The following is a 13,940-nucleotide window of genomic DNA, read 5'->3' as shown; positions in this document are numbered from 1 at the left end:
AGTTTTTACAAAAAAATCCAGTAGATGGCAGCAATGTTTCACTGCACAGACTATCTGGTGCCATTCACATGCATTTATATCTTCTAGCTATGGAACGTATCAATATAATCCATTCAAGTGCTAAAGTCTGAGAGAATTGCAAAACAGCCAAGTATTTTTGGGAACAGAAAATTGTGAGGTGCATCAGAAATGGCATTTTTACCTTTATAATGTCATAGGTAAAGTCTGAACCGTCAATGATGAAAAAAAACCTAGAGCAAACCCTACTAAATCTTGTTCTATCCTTATAATTTCATATTGTTAGCTTTATTGTACTGAGCTTTTTCTTTAATATTTCAACCTATATTTTATTAAAGGGTTATCGCTGCAGATGTGAGCCCTCTACTCACTGCCCCGCCTTGTAGTCAGGGCCCCGGGCAATAAAAGTGATGTTGTCGTGACTAGTGCAGACTAAAAAATACATTTTCGCCTGGTGCGCAGGAAACTGGTATTTTACTCACACACAATTCTGAAATACAACAGTAGCTGAATGTTCCTTCGTAAAGAGGACCTGTCACCAAGTAGAAAATACTAAATAAGGGCTCATTCACATCTGCGCCCGGTGTCCGTTCTGCAGGTTTCCATTTCCTGCATAAAACAGAGAAGGAGACGGAAACCTGCAGGACTCTTTCATACCCATTCATTTGAATGGGTGAGAAAGCTGTCCGGCCATGAGTGGCGGTGAGCGTTTTATGCTCTCCGCCGCAAAACCGGGTTTTTTAATCCGGACACAGAGTTGGACATGCAGTACTCTGTGTCCAGATTTTAAAAAAACGGTTTCGCGGCGGAGAGCATAAAACGCTCAGCGCCGCTCACGGCCGGACCCGGTCTGTGCTTTACGTCTTCTGGCATGCAGAATTCCGAACACGATCTTTTTATGTGGGATCGAGATCGGTGATTTTTCCCACAATGCTTTGCTCAGCCTTCACACTGAGTATACACTGTATATTCAGTGTGAAGGCTCCGCTGCAGTTCCATAGGAATGAATGGAAGCAGCCGGCACACAACCTTAACCCCCTGCGCCCGGCTGCCTCCATTCATTCGAATGCCAGCTGCTGCCTTTGCTGTCCGTGCTGCTGTAGAATGAGCTCTCCCAGCTCATCCCAGAGGCAGCAGCCGCCATACAGAGGAGGAAGCAGCCGGCTTTCCTGTGCACACGGAGCACAGAGCACGGCTGCTGTGTCAGTGAAGTGGAGATCGCCAAGCTCCACGCCCCGAAGCATCGCTAAGCCCCACCCACCACTGCCAGGACGAACAGCAGCACCAGTGCTGCTAGGAAGAAGGGAAAGGTAAGTATGATACCTTCCCCCCTCCCCTACACTACACTACCTACAACCGGCAGTCATGCTGACGCTCCACTAAGGAAGTGCCGGCATGACTGCCGGTTGTAATAAGGCTGTCACGGAGCAAAAGTATACGTCCTTCCTCCGGAGGATATCTTGAATCAACAGGGACGCAAGAGGTCGGGAGACAACAGCAATTTATTGTAATCCACAAAGTTAGTAGCCGGCGGCGGTCACATCAACTGTAACAACAACAAGTCCACGGAAGTCACAATCCAATGATAACTTTGGTTCCTTGGTCCTGTAACTAAATCCTGGCTCTCTGCAGAGCTGTGCACAGGCCGGCTAACACGTACTAACTGCTAACTACATACTATATACTAAGACTGTTACATCCTATATCTGTGGGTGGGAAGGGCTGAGTCGCAGATCCTTCCCCCCTCACCTATGCCAAACAGAGCAGACTCCCTGTCTCCTGTGGACAATGCACCATCCAACATCTTCTTGGGGACACCGAGCAGATTATCTCCACCCATTGTCCTCACTAGTTAGAGGTATTTGCATACAATCTGCTAACACACTAGACCCTAATCAGCCAACTACACATTGATGTATACAACAGGTTAGAGAATACACTCCACATGAAATATATATTACACATGGCCTATAGTATAGACTCTAAACACCCCGCGACAAAGGCGTCCCCCGAAAATAAGACAGGTCCTATATTTAGGGCGACAATTTAATATAAGACGCTGTCTTATTTTTGGGGAAACACGGTAGCCATACAGTAGTAACTCCAGCATGTACCTGTCATTTTTTTCTTTCACTTGAGCCGTCCTCTCCTCCTTCTCTTCTCTGCAGGACGGCAGGAGCTCGGGCAGGGTCCATCTTCTGTGTAGGGATAAGCCCTGCCTCCTGGGCTCTCCTCACCCTCTTATTGGTGGGCAGAGGGCAGCCGGAGAAGGGGGGTGGGGAGAAGCCTCCTGAGAGCGCGGAGTGGAGCTTCCTTGATCAGTACCTTCAGCTCCTGCGCTGGCTGTTATGTATTAGCCGCTGCAGCGACACACAGTCTGCTTGTGACATATACTTTCCCTATATTAATAGGGAAAGTATTCCATCGCCGGGGGCCCAGTTTGCTGGCCCTGCATTCACCCCACACAGACATGTGTTACTATTTACACGGGGAGACGCTGCAGGTAGTTCAGCCTTGCTTTTCTCTACGCTGGACTGGATTGTAGAGTAGAAGGGGGAGGGCTCATAGGTCACAAACTCACTCTCCTCTTCCGGCTCAGCAGGGAGTGAGCAGTGGGGGGAGGAGACGCAGCAGAGAGCCAGGGTTCGGGGAAAAGTGAAAACACTCAGGGGCAGAGCGGGACAAGCTCTAAGCTGTCTGGGACGGAGGGACAGGACTACAAAAGCGTGACTGTCCCGCCAAAATCGGGACTGTTGGGAGGTATGTATCTATGATGCATTGTCTGCACTTTGGAGGACGGCATTTAGAGTTAAGCTTGTACCACTGGCCAGACACAAACACTCCTGACATGCTGCACAAGCACTCCTACTTATAGAGTACTGTAATTATATGTAAATTATTAAAGGTGTGTTCTGATTCTGATCTTGGCTGGCTGCACTATAAAATGCTCTCATAGGCTACTTTTGGCTAGTGTACCTCTTGGTGAAAGTTCATTGATTGCTAGACATTCCTCTATGATCAACTAGATAGATACCAAGCATGAGGAGTACCTATTGTCCATCATACAGACACAGGTAGCACCTTTATTACACACCCCTGTCTCTGTTAGGGGTCAGAAGTTTTATGTCAGTGATTGCTCACTTACGTCCCTTAACCCCTCCCCTCCGCAGGATTTTTTTCGATTTTCATTTTTGACTCCCCACCTTCAAAACCCCATAACAGAGGGCTTAATGTTTTGTGGGATGTTCCCTGTGTGTCACCAGTGCACGGGCAGTGCATGAATAGCAGCCATGGAAGCAGGACAGGAATAGAATCTATTCTATATTATGTGGCTCCGAATGATGGCAGTGGGGTAACTACCACGGTAGCAGTGGTAGCAGCTGCGACAGGGCCCGACACCTTAGGGGGGCCCGGGCCCCTCACTAGTTAATATGACAAAAAAATAAATAAACAATAAATTTTACTTTTTGAGGCCCGAGGGGAGGGCAGTGGGGGAGGGCCGGAGACATCGTGCAGGAAGAAGATAGTGATGGGATGGAGTGAGCAGTGCTGAGGACTTATGGAGAGTGAGAGCAGACTGGTGAGTTTAACCCATGTGTGCAGGGCAGGCTGTCAGCACACAGTACTGTGCTGGTAGCTGCCTAGCGATGAAGGAGTTATTACAGTACATAATACTGTGCTACAGGGGCCAATATAGGGTATAATACTGTATACAGGAGCCACTACAGGGTATAATACTGTATACAGGAGCCACTATAGTATATAATACTGTGCACAGGGGCCACTGTAGGGTATAATATTATGTACAGGGGCCACTATGGGGCATAATAGTGCAGGCAGGAACGTGTGGGAAAAGGGATGGTCAGTCAGGGTCTTTGAAGGGGGGCCCCATGTCAAAGTTTCGCCACAGGGCCCCGCCACTGCACACATGGGACTGTCAAATTCTCGGTCGTTGTATACAGGCCCATAGAAAACAATGGGTTAGTGTGTTATCTGTGAAATACACGGATAGCACACTGACCACGGCCATGATCCTTACTCTGCATAGGCTAGAGCCACAATCTTGGTCTTGTTTTGAAGCCCAGAATCTTGACCAAGTTCCTACAAGTAGCCCAAGTAAAACAAGAGTTATCACTATTATCAGACAGTGTGCAAGGAAACATCTGCTGCTGACAGTTTGTAGCAGGCGAGAGCCATGAACTTTTGTCATAGATTTTGTCAACTGTTAGAGCATAATTGCAATTTAACCACAGCCCATAAGTGGTTTTAGAGAAAAATAAAATAAGACAATTTAAAAATACACAATTGGTATCGCCACCTACATAATAAAGCATAAAATAAAATGAGTATGTCATTTATTCTACATAATAAACTATAAACTTTAAAGTTCAGATGCCAGAATTGATGTTTTCTGTTCATCTCTCCTCTACAAAGCAAAATAATAATAAAAACTGATCAAAAAGTCATATGTACATTATACCGATAAAAACGAAAAGATATCCAGCAAAGATAAGCCCCCACATAGCCTCATTCATGGAATATGGATGTTGAAATATGGAGACACACAAACTGAAATTATTTTCTGGAAAAAAAAAAGTTTTTATTATGCAAATGTAGTAAAAGAAATTACAAAAACTATAGAAATTTGGTATTGTCATAATTGTAACAACTGTGATATTAAAATATTATTTATACAACACTGTGCATACCATAAAAAGAAAAGTGCTTTGATACATTCTATGTACCTACAAAGTATTCTCATCAGGATCATAGTTACACTTGTAGAGTAAGAGCTTGTTCACATCTGCACCTGGGACTCCGTTCTGCAGGTTTTCGTTTCCTGCACAAAACAGGGGCAGGAGATGGAAACCTGCCGGCATGTTTCAATCCCATTCATTTGAATGGGCTTGAAAGGTCTCCGGCCATGTGCGCTGGTGAGCGTTTTATGCTCTCCGCGGCGAAACCTTTTTTTTAAACTGGACATAGAGTCGGACATGCAAGTACTCTGTGTCCGGTTTTAAAAAAAAAACGGTTTTGCCGCGGAGCGCATAAAACGCTCACTGGCGCTTACGGCTGGACTCGGCAAGAAAACGGAGATCGAACGCTGGTGTGAACCCAGCGTTAGCTAACTGAAGTGTTTACCCAATACATTCCTTTGTCTATCTTGCTCCATTTGTTAGCTACAGCTAAGGTTAGGTTCACATCTGCGTTGGAGTCTCTCTAGATACTGCCACAACTTGGCAGAGAGAAAAGTCCTGCATGGAGGTCTTTTCTCTCCACCAGTATCGGTATGAAAACAGCGAAACCCAATGGACATCCAACGGACCCCATTATAGTCTATGGGGACTGCAAGTGTGCGTGGGTGACTGCTGTTTTAGGGGAGGGGCTCTCCATTATTCGAATTGTTCGGGGGACCTAAATGACAGAGAGCTGGACCGCTGAAACAGCAGTTACACACAGAGAGTGTCGAACTCCATTGACTATAATGGGGTTTGCAGGGTGTGCGCTGTAAAGCGTTGGAGAAAAAAATCTTCCATGCAGGATCTCTCTCTCCACAGTAATATGTCTCCTTAGAGTCTGTGTTAGGGCCCGTTCACATGGAGTAAACGCGCATGTATTTTGGCAAAATACACGTGTAAAAATAAGACTCCCATTGACTTCAATGACATTTTTTTACACGTGTAAAAAAGTTCCTTCAAAGTTGTCCGGGATAATTTGAAGTCTCTACACTATTAAACACCCTCCCCCTCTGACTTTCTAAATAACTTTAGCAATAAAAAATGTATATTTACCCATATCCCTGGCATGGCCATGTGACCGCCCCAGGGACATTTTCTAATTATCCGATAACGATCCGGAAACGGATTATCACTACTGCTCATCCCACCATACTCCCTTATACTCACCCTCTCTGCTTCTTCCGGTGAGACGGCAGGTTCTCTTGTACTGATTCGGCAGGTATATTTGGTGTATTTACAGTGTAGAACGGTACAATCTATTTTTGGTTGGTTAAAGAGGCGTTCCTCCCCGCTCACACAGTACAGCGCGATAGGTGTTGCTTTGAAGAAGGACGTTCCTGACTGACTGTCAGGAACGCCTTTCTGACTGCAAAGAGCTACGGTACTGGGACTGATAGCCCTTTACCCGGGGCACAGATCAGGAAAGCCGACAGTGCGCTGAATTCAGCGCACTGTCAGCTTTCCAGCAGTATATAGAACTGCCTGTGCCCCAAACCATGAAAGGTCCTCTTTAAATATGCTGCTTGGTTTTTTTTTCCAGAGAACTAATGTAAATAAAATATCAGTAAATGGAGTGAAAAAAGTTAATAGCGCACTTTATAGCATACAGAATAGTCGCTGATGATTTTTCCAATTACATTAAAGCTCACAATTCAATTATAGAATGTGTTTCTTATTCTGTTGAAGTGAATTGTGGATATACCTTCAAATCATGTTTCTGAATGCTTATTATATTACACATAATTACGTGAATGTCTAATGAATGATGACACCTTTGGAGATCTATATGTTTATTTTACTTTCCAATGCAATACATATGCAATAAACCATTTACTTATCAATCAACAATAATACACAGTCCAGTCACATTAATGTGACCACCTGTCAAAATCCAGAATAACCACCTTTGGCAGAGCGGACCACTGCGAGACCTGCAGGGAGAGAGGGGATGTTGTGATGATGTGAAATGTAGAAAACAGGGCACTCACCCGCCACGGGATACATAAAACATTCGTTTTTATTTATCCTCTTTAAAAAAAGGTCAAACCTTGACCATCGGGGTACAGAAGACGGAATGATGCAAAGAAACAAACAGCGACGATCGTTTCGTGCTTAGTGCACTTCGTCAGGCTTCTTTCCGAAAGAAGCCTGACGAAGTGCACTAAGCACGAAACGATCGTCGCTGTTTGTTTCTTTGCATCATTCCGTCTTCTGTACCCCGATGGTCAAGGTTTGACCTTTTTTTTTAAAGAGGATAAATAAAAACGAATGTTTTATGTATCCCGTGGCGGGTGAGTGCCCTGTTTTCTACATTTCACATATGTCACTGCCTGTCTAGGTTTTTTCACAGTGAGCACCACCCTGGGATTTTATTTATTCCATGGTTTTTTGGCTGTTACAGCTGGAAGATTTGCCAATACTGACACAAGATTGTGAATACGAGCGCTGTTGCAGTAGTGCCGCTGACTACTTTGTTCTTTGCGATGTTGTGATGATGTTCATTGGGATGTTGAGCCATGCCGACTCCAGTGCCGTGACCAGCTGCTCTAGGTTACGTGGTTGAGCATCCATGGCGCAAACAACCCAATTGAGGTGGTCCCACAAATTCTCAATTGGGTTCAAGTCCAAGGGAGCACGGTAAACTCATCCTGGTGCTCCTTGAACCACGCACGTACACGGCGAGTTTTATGACACGTCGCATTGTCCTGCTGGTAGATGCCATCATCCTGAGGAACAAGGATAGATGTATACCTGTGTTGATCCATCGTGCCTTCCACAATGATGAGTGCACCCAGATGACTGATGACACGTGCCTTCTGCGATTGGTTATTTAACGTTGGCGTGAAAAGTAGGAGGTGGTCACATTAATATGACTGGACTATGTAATTTCCATTAAATGATCCTCCCCCCACAAGAATGTGGTTAGAAAGGAAGAAAAGAGAAAATTTACTAATACTTTAAAATAAATCAAAGGGGTTATCCAAACCTGAACAGTGATGGCCTATTTATTTACTTTTTCTAGTTGTACAGCACCAACATATTCCACAGCACTTTACAGTCACTGTCCCATATAGGGCCCACACAAATTTAGGGGCAACATACAAACTCCATGCAGATGTTGTCTATGGTCAGATTTGAACCTATGACTCAAACTCTGTACATCTACAAGGCTAACCACTTAACCACCATGCTGCCCACCCTTAGGATAGCGCATGAATAAGAGATCAGTGAGAGTATGACACCCAACACTCCAACCAATCAATTGTTTAATGCTGGAAGCAGATGGCTCTGTACACTGTATAGTGACTGACCTTCGCTATTCCAGCTCAGAGTGTAAGAGGCCACATAAAAATGACCAATTGGACATACAGAGTTGGCTCTATCCAACATGAAATGGCAGAGCCGACTGAGCATGTGCGGGAAACCAAAGACACGACCAGCGGGTGCTGACGCTGCGGAGAGGCGTCAGCACAAGAAGAGAGATGCCGCGCTGGATCTTCTCAGGAGCCTGTGCTTTGAGCACAGGGGACACCCCCTGTGCTTTCTGAAAACTACCGTAATCTGGATAAAGAAGAAAAATCTCAAAATCCGATCCAAAAGACGGGTAGCCGCAGCTGAAAGCCAATGCACTGCACTGGCATCCAGCCACGCGCTCCACTCCAGATTAGGCCCAATGAATGGGCGTAGTCAGGAGGAGGGAGTGTCTTCAAGCCGAATTGCGAGGCGACTCGGCCTGACCAATGAGCATCTCGCTTCTTTTTTCCAGGAGCCGTAAGAAACGGCTCCAGAGCGGCTCCCATTGATTTCAATGAGAGCTGTCTTTTTGGTCAGGGTTGTAAGGCGATTACGGCCTCAAAACCCTGACCAAAAAATCTCATGTGAACTTACCCTTAGATTATGTTCACACAGAGCTTTTTGGCAGCGGATTTTGACACGGAATCCGCCTCAAAATCCGCCTACCAAAATGGCTCCCATTGACTTCAATGGGAGACGCTCGCTTCTTTTTTCCGCTAGCTAGTAGCAGAAAAAAGAAACAATATGCCCTATCTTTCTGCGGATTCCATGGCTGAATCAGCCACGGCGTCTGCAGGGCAAGACTCCCTCTTGATTAGGTCCATTCATGCGGGCCTAATCCGGAGCGGAATCCACTGCATCGGCATTGTGTCACAGCTAGCCGCGTGGTATGTTCACACACGAAATCCATTTTCCGCTGTGTGAACATGCCCTTACTGATCCTGAGTATACCCTATATAAACAGAGCGTCTGTTGAAATTGTGCAGTGATCAGACATATAGGCCACATGAACATAAATGTGCGCAATGTAGGGTGCCATGGGATATCCGTGTGCCATCCATGCCCTCCACAGACCTATTTATTTAATGTATTGAACCTGGGCCGAAAAAAAAAACAGGAATAGCACCTGCCCAGGGTTTTGCCCCGGACTCACTGCCCCTTACCCAGACCTATGATAAATCTAAATTTCCTGTATCTAGCACTGTGACACTATTTCTGAGGATGGAGGTGGTTCCGGCTGTTGGATCTCCACTAGTTAGGAAGTAATGTCATATTGATATTAATCCTTGGCAGCCGCTTCTTTGCTATTAAGTATGACAATTTTACATTAAAATCAGTACTATTTATATACATATATGGGGTATGATCAAAGGGCAACATTAATCTTCAGCATAAATAACCTTTAAATGCAATCTAAAGGTTAAAATGTGAAATATACCAAAGAAAGTAAACAAATTAAAACTGTGCAGTCACAGAACCCGTCTCTAAGAGCAAGACTTACATTTGCTTAAAGGGATTCTACCATTAAAAATCTTTTTTCTGTGGCTAACACGTCAGAATAGCCTTTAGAAAGGCTATTCGTCTCTTACCTTTAGATGGGATCTCCGCCGCGCCATTCCTTAGTAATACCGGTTTTTACCGGTATGTAAATTAGTTCTCTGGCAGTGATGGGGGCGGGCCCCAGCGCTGAATCCTCCCCTTCTTTCTTTGTCTTTCCCCTGACGCCTGCGCAGTTGGCTCTGCCATTGAGACACTAGTAGAGCCGACTGCGCATGCGCGCAATTGCGGCCTCTGAACTATGGCCGCGCATGCGCAGTCGGCTCTACTAGTGTCAGAGTCGACAGAGGTGAAGCCGCCAAAGAAAGAAGGGGAGGATCCAGCAGAAGATAGAGGCAGCGCAGGATCCTGTTCTCAGGCAGCGGTGGGGACGCCCTCATCGCATTTTCAGCGCTGGGGCCCGCCCCCATCGCTGCCAGAGAACTAATTTACATACCGGTAAAAACCGGTATTACTAAGGAACGGCGCGGCGGAGATCCCATCTAAAGGTAAGAGACGAATAGCCTTTCTAAAGGCTATTCCGACGTGTTAGCCACAGAAAAAAGATTTTTAATGGTAGAATCCCTTTAATGAAAAACATTCTTCTTGGTTTTGTATAAGCAAAAATTCACAGCAGCAGCATGTCTCATCTTTACAGTTTTTAACCAAAAGTGAGAGCGGATCCCTGGTGCAATAAGATGTCGGTTAGGCTTGGTTCACACTAGCGTCGGTGTCCGACAGCTAGTGTCCGCAGCTAATGTCCACGCAAGATTTTAGCATCAGACACTAGCTTTGTCTGTTTACTATTTGCATTATTTTAAATGGGATATTATGTAGTGTCCTTAAGTGTCTGTTTACAAAGACATCCGATTTTTCAAGCGGACAGCTAAATCCTACATGTAGGATTGAAAATGAAGAGGAATCCAGAGGAGGATGTGATGTTTGCTTCAAATTCCTTTTTATTTCCTGCTGTGTGAACATACCCTAATATACCTTCTCATTCAAAGACTTTTCTGTATTTTCATGACTATGAAAATTGTAGATTCACACTGAAGGCATCAAAACTATAATTTAACACATGTGGAATTATATACTTAACAAACAAGTGAGAAACAACTGAAAATATGTCTTCTATTCTAGGTTCTTCAAAGTAGCCACCTTTTGATTTGATTCCTGCTTTGCACACTCTTGGCATTCTCTTGATGAGCTTCAAGAGGTAGTCACCTGAAATGGTCTTCCAACAGTCTTGAAGGAGTTCCCCGAGATGCTTAGCACTTGTTGGCCCTTTTGCCTTCACTCTGCGGTCCAGCTCACCCCAAACCATCTTGATTGGGTTCAGGTCTGGTGACTGTGGAGGCCCGGTCATCTGGTGTAGCACCCCATCACTCTCCTTCTTAGTCAAATAGCCCTTACACAGCCTGGAGGTGTTTGGGGTCATTGTCCTGTTGAAAAATAAATGATGGTCCAACTAAACGCAAACCGGATGGAATAGTATGCCGCTGCAAGATGCTGTGGTAGCCATGCTGGCTCAGTATGCCTTCAATTTTGAATAAATCCCCAACAGTGTCACCAGCTAAGCACCCCCACACCATCACACCTCCTCCTCCATACTGGGAACAAGGCATGTAGAGTCCATCCGTTCACCTTTTCTGCGTCGCACAAAGACACGGTGGTTGGAACCAAAGATCTCAAATTTGGACTCATCAGACCAAAGCACAGATTTCCACTGGTCTAATGTCCATTCCTTGTGTTCTTTAGCCCAAACAAGTCTCTTCTGCTTGTTGCCTGTCCTTAGCAGTGGTTTTCTAGCAGCTATTTTACCACGAAGGCCTGCGGCACAAAGTCTCCTCTTAAAAGTTGTTGTAGTGATGTGTCTGCTGCTAGGACTCTGTGTGGCATTGACCTGGTCTCTAATCTGAGCTGCTGTTAACCTGCGATTTCTGAGGCTGGTGACTCAGATGAACTTATCCTCCGCAGCAGAGGTGACTCTTGGTCTTCCTTTCCTGGGGCGGTCCTCATGTGAGCCAGTTTCTTTGTAGCGCTTGATTGTTTTTGCAACTGCACTTGGGGATACTTTCGAAGTTTTCCCAATTTTTCAGACTGACTGACCTTCATTTCTTAAAGTAATGATGGCCACTCGTTTTTCTTTACTTAGCTGCTTTTTTATTGCCATAATACAAATTCTACCAGTCTATTCAGTAGGACTATCAGCTGTGTATCCACCTGACTTCTGCACAACACAACTGATGGTCCTGACCCCATTTATAAGGCAAGAAATCCCACTTATTAAACCTGACAGGGAACACCTGGGAAGTGAAAACCATTTCAGGTGACTTCCTCTTGAAGCTCATCAAGAGAATGCCAAGAGTGTGCAAAGCAGGAATCAAAGCAAAAGGTGGCTACCTTGAAGAACCTAGAATATAAGACAGATTTTCAGTTGTTTCACACTTTTTTGTTAAGTATACAATTCTTCTTTTAGTGTCCTGCAAAAAAATAAATAAAATAAATACATTTTAGGTGGCACACAGCTGACACCCCACCGATGCATGGTGTCCAATTGCATTAAAGGGGTTGTCCAGGATAAACCTTTTATATTAGGCCAGTGAAGGAGAAAAAAAAAAAAAAGGAACCCATTGAAGTCAATGGGAGGCTTTTTTTCCATGTGGATTCTGAAACGGATTCAGCCTCAAAATCAGCGCCAAAAAACTCTGTGTGAATGGATCCTAAGTGTTTCCTAAGGGTATGTTCACACAGAGTTTTTGCAGGCGGATTTTAATGCGGAATCCTCCTGCAAAAATGTCTCCCATTCATTTCAATGGGAGTGCCTTGATTTTTTTTCGCACTAGCGATTTTTTTTTCAGTTAGCGGGGAAAAATGTGGCATGATCTATCTACCCGCGGATGAGTCAGCTGTGGCGTCCGCAGCGCGGGAGTCACTCTTAATTATGCCCATTCATTCAGGCCTAATCAGAAGCGGGATACCGTGTTGGGATGCCGATGCACTGCATTGGCATCCTGTTGTGGCTAACTGCGTGGAAAAGTTAAACAATGGAAAAGGTTTCCATGTGAACATACCCTTACTGTGCCACCCCATGCCCATTTCCTTAGAGCAGCAAGATCGGACCGTGCTGGGAGACACAGAGGACAGGTGAGGTGAGTAAGATTTTTTTTTTTTTTTTATCAACCCCAGCCTAATATTAAAAAAAAGTTTATCCTGGACAACCCTTTGAAGGGGTTCAGGACTTTTTAATCCATGTCCTATCTTTAGGATAGGTCATCAACTAAAGATTCATGGCGGTCTGACACCAAGTGGATCAACTGTACTGCTTCCACTTCACAGGTCACGTTCATTGGCCACATGACCCGACCGCAGCTCAGTCCCGTAAGCATACCAGGAACAGTCGCTATACAAATGTATGACGCTGAAGCCTCTTGAAACAGCTGATCGGTCAGGGGCCTGGGTGTCGGACTCTACCAATTGTTAATTGCTGACATGGATAAAGCCCATGCAAAGTGATGTCATAGTAGAAATAATGTACACAGTGATGTCAGAGAATCATTATAATGTACACAGTGATGTCACAGTACAGGGATAATATCTACTGTGACATCATAACACAGGATTAAAGGGGCCATGGCAAATATTTCAGGATAGAGGATACATTGCCGATTGGTGGGGGTCTGGCTGATGAGCGCTCCACTGATCTTGAGAACGAGGGGTGGGGGTTGGGGGGTGTATAACCCACATTGTGAATACAGCTGCTATGTTGCTCACTGCTGTTTGGGACCAAATAGCGGTTACATACAGACCTATGGACCCCGTTGACTATAATTCAGTCCGTCGAGTGTCCGTTATTTTGAAACTGAAAGTGGTAGACAAAAAAAAAAAATCTATTTTTTGTCCTCCGACTTCAGGCAGACATTGCAACGAAGGAAGCAAATGTGAACATAGCCTGAGACAAAGCTGCAATACCCCTCACGGCTGCTACCAGGGTATGACCTGCAAGTACATGGAGCAATGCCAATACTGAGGGGGGCACAGCACTGGCAGGGGTGACCACAGCCCCCCACAAACAGCTGGTAAATGGGGCGCCCAGAGTTACTCGCCCCCTCCTAAAATACTATTCATGACTTTGCCTCAAAGGTGCCATCCTGGGAAGTATCAGCAAAGCTCTGACTGGTTGCTATGGACAACTCCTCCACTTTTGCCTTGCACTGACATTGGGAACTCTCTGTGCCGTGCTTGTGGTGCATTAGGCAGGGACAGTCTGTAGGATCCTATACGTGTCTCCATCAGTCAGGGGGCGCTCTATGTAGGTGAAGCCACATCTCAGTGTTGTGTGCACGGGCTGTG

Source organism: Leptodactylus fuscus, chromosome 4 (assembly GCF_031893055.1).
Source record: "Leptodactylus fuscus isolate aLepFus1 chromosome 4, aLepFus1.hap2, whole genome shotgun sequence".
In the NCBI taxonomy this organism is placed as follows: Eukaryota; Metazoa; Chordata; class Amphibia; order Anura; family Leptodactylidae; genus Leptodactylus; species Leptodactylus fuscus.
Note: the sequence above shows the minus strand (reverse complement) of the source record.